Below are 4,124 nucleotides of genomic sequence, written 5' to 3' on the forward strand. Positions count from 1 at the left end.
TTCCATACAAATTTAAGGACTATTTGTTCCAGTTCTTTGAAAAATGTCCTCGGTATTTTGATCGGGATAGCATTGAAAGTGTAGATTGCTCTGGGTAGTATGGACATTTTAACTATGTTAATTCTTCCAATCCATGAGCATGGAATATTTTTCCATCTTTTTATGTCTTCCTCAATATCTTTCAAAAGTGATCTATAGTTTCTAGGATATAGGTCCTTTACGTCTCTGGTTAAGTTAATTCCAAGGTAACGTATGGTTTTTGGTGTTATTGTAAATGGGATGGATTCCCTAATTTCTCTTTCTTCAGTCTCGTTATTCGTGTATAGAAATGCAACTGATTTCTGGGCATTGATTTTGTATCCTGCCACCTTACTGAATTGTTCTATAACTTCTAATAGTTTGGGAGTGGATTCCTTTGGGTTTTCCATATAGAGTATCATGTCATCTGCAAAGAGAGACAGTTTGACTTCTTCTTTGCCGATTTGGATACCTTTGATCCCTTTTTGTCTTCTGATTGCTGTTGCAAGGACTTCTAGTACTATGTTGAATAATAGTGGCGAGAGTGGGCATCCTTGTCGTGTTCCTGATCTTAAGGGAAAGGCTTCCAGCTTTTCCCCATTGAGAATAATGCTTGCAGTAGGCTTTTCATAGATGGCTTTTATGAGATTGAGAAATGTACCCTCTATTCCTACACTCTGAAGGGTTTTAATCAGGAAAGGATGCTGTATTTTGTCAAATGCTTTTTCTGCATCAATTGAGAGGATCATATGGTTCTTGAGTCTTTTCTTGTTGATATGATGTATCATTGATTGATTTGCGAGTGTTGAACCATGCTTGCATCCCAGGTATGAATCCCACTTGGTCATGATGGATAATCCGTTTAATGTACTGTTGGATTCTATTAGCTGCTTATTTATAATGTTCACACTCGGGCTACTTTGCTTTTTCCCACCAGCTCCACTCTTTCTACCTTCATTAACTTGAAGCAAAAATTTGCTCATGTTCAGTGAGGTTCCTGGTTTCATGCTAGGTCTTCCTGAAGAGGAGTGAAGGAAAAACACCCCCGACTTTTCCCCTGCCACATTTAGAACCAGTCGAGTCAGGCAATTGTGTTACCGATAAAATGATATTGGAGAACATGGTTTCAGTCTACTGGCCAAGTGGGCTTAATACCGGGCCCCTAAATTGGATCTGCTTTCAGCAGCAGACGGTGTTGCTGTTGAACAACCATGACCACCGGCCCTGAGGACTGACTGACGGTGTGTATGCCAACTGGGAGGTTCGGGAGAGGAAGAAAGAAGGTGCCAGCTGTGTTCAGCTCCTCCCAGACTTGACCGTGAGATGCCACTTTGCCTCGTGCCTGGAGTACAGTGTGTGTGTGTGGAGGGGGTGGAGAGCCTGGAGTTTGTATGACTGTGTCACCAATGGGGAATAGGTGGTCCTATGTCAGAAGAGCCAGGATTCCCGCCCAAGTCTGGGGTTCCGTCCACTATTTCCTATGTTGCTCTCCTGACAGGTAACAGCGGAATTCTTTAGTGAGACACAGAAATCTACCAAAACTAAGAAATTTGCTCTATCCTTACAAAAAGAAAGAGATAGCAATATGCCTTTTAGAAAGCTATTTTTGACTTCTCACGTCGATTGAATTTCTTTGTTTATAAGAAGTATATGAACATTTTTAAATCATATGCCCCAGCTTGGAAAGAGTTCAGATTTACTGGTTGGAAAAAGCTAGGTGGATAGCCCCCATCACTTCATCCAACGTATGAGCTACGGGATGGACGATGGTCAAAAGGTGAGGATGCTTTTTGTCAGGTGGAAAAAAGCATTGAACCGCTTTTTTTCAGTAGTGGGACTGGATTTATACCCAGGCGAGGCAGTGATGAACGATCTGGCTTTGCGATGGGACTCTCAGCTCGCAAAAGTCACTGCTGAAAATCCGAAGCTAAGATAACTGAGCTTCCCACCAAAAGAAGTGAGCTCTCGATGGATTTATCTAACACAGCTCACTTCGAACTCCGTAGTAGACTCTATTTTCTGCCCTGTCAGTAAAACGCACCCTTTGGGTTAATGCCCTGCACAGCTGACACATCATTTACACAGATTTGTCTGCCAAAGGACAACTCAGTCCTTTGTGGAGGGGAGAAGTTCAATGTCCCAAAAGAGGCAGATAGTAAGTAGACTTTGTTTCTAATTGTTTTGCTGGGCAGTTCATCTTTTGTGTACTTTATACAAGTTCATTTTTCCTTGAAGAAAATTTCTTTTATAAAAAAACTTATATGTACTGGTTTATTTTTCTGCTGACAGTTTGATGCTAAAAAAATAAGTCTGAGTTTTCCATTTTTCAAAAGAGTTGTCAGAGATACAGAGTTTTATATGTTTTGTCCTTACAATCCCACCCAATTTGCCGTGTCAGTTCAGCTTTTAACCTTTCAAAGGCGTTCATTTAAACGAATAGACTGTCTAAAGGGAAGACTAGCTGGTGTTAGAATTTAACCAGCTCTCTCTGCTGCTATAGATTGCTGTTCGGGTGAGCAGAGAAGGCACTTAGAAGCCCATGGATTGGGCGCATGACCTTAGATCCATGGGCACTCTTAGATAGAATAGGTAAACTGAGTCATCAGTGATGCTAGAGAGTAGGGCTCTTGGCCTAGTTGCAGTGACTGGAGGGAATCTTCAATGTCAACCCACCATTTCCAGCTCACGCATACAGTTTCCAACATATGACCTTGGTTCTTGAAACTCATTCCCATTTCTTTGACTCATAACTCACATTGTCCCTCACTTGGAAGCCCTTCCTTCTTCCCGTCCTGTAAGGGCATTTCATTCCCTTCAAGTAGCCTTTTGTGATCACATGGCTCTCACCGGCCTCCATCTTCTCCAAGTTTCTCTAAAACCTGTGTCGCAGATTGCAATCCAGCATATACTCTCTCTATCTTGATGGTAAATTTATTGAAATCGATGACTTTCATTCAGTTCAGAATTTTTGAGCTAGAAGGAATCTTACAGTAAAGACAAAGGGACAAATGCAATCGTCCTACTGAAGAGTAAAGACCAATACAAAGTCACATAAAAATAGTGGCAGATAAAGCAGATGGTCCACAGAGAATTGGGCCACAATGTGCTCATTTTATAGCGGATCATTGTATTTAAGCCTTGCCTGACTTCACAGTCTGAGGCACTGACTTCTATACCAAGTGTCTAGGTCAAACCAAAAGACAATCAAATTACTCCTCTTGAAAGAGTGCAAATGTAAAAACTGACCTTGAGTTCACAAAGAAACCAAAGGATTAATTAACAACAACAATGACAACAAAAACGGTTTGTATGACTGGACGAAAAGACAGCTGTGAAAAGCAGAATACCTGCTTTTTGTGTTTCTGGTGTCAGGATTCGAGTGTACTGCTAGGTCTAGTATCGGGCTTGTGACTTGACTTCTGTAGGGGAAGAGATGAGGGCAATCCAATCCCAAGACCATATGAAGACAGAAAGCAGAATGAACATGGGCTGGGTGACTGATGATTTCCACAGCGTAAATGATTTTATTTCAACTTAATTTATTTTACTCTCCCACCTCATGAATAAGAGACATTCTCAGATTCTTTAAAGCTGTTTTGTCCAATGGCATGTTTTTTCTTATGGTCTAAATGCCTGTATTTCTGTGGTGATTCAGGGCTGACTTGAGTTAGGGCCGACAGAAGTTTCATTTGATGCCCATGTAAAATTATGGATCAAGTTGTTTAACACAGGTTGGATGACGTAACAGACAGGGATTTGAGGTTTAACTGTGAAATGAAAGCTCCCCTGGCCATTGATAGCCTGTATTCTGACTTACACAAAGAACTCTGCTCTTTCTATTGAGCAGAGCGAGACACCCATAAATAAAAATATTTAAAATCTTNCAGCGAGAGAGGGAACACAAGCAGGGGGAGTGGAAGAGGAAGAAGCAGGCTCATAGCGGAAGAGCCTGATGTGGGGCTCGATCCCATAACGCCATGATAGCCTGTATTCTGACTTACACAAAGAACTCTGCTCTTTCTATTGAGCAGAGTGAGACACCCATAAATAAAAATATTTAAAATCTTGAAAACTCTTGGTGGTCATGTAAAATGTTGTTTAAGAAT

Source organism: Ailuropoda melanoleuca, chromosome 15, assembly GCF_002007445.2.
Source record: "Ailuropoda melanoleuca isolate Jingjing chromosome 15, ASM200744v2, whole genome shotgun sequence".
Lineage (NCBI taxonomy): Eukaryota > Metazoa > Chordata > Mammalia > Carnivora > Ursidae > Ailuropoda > Ailuropoda melanoleuca.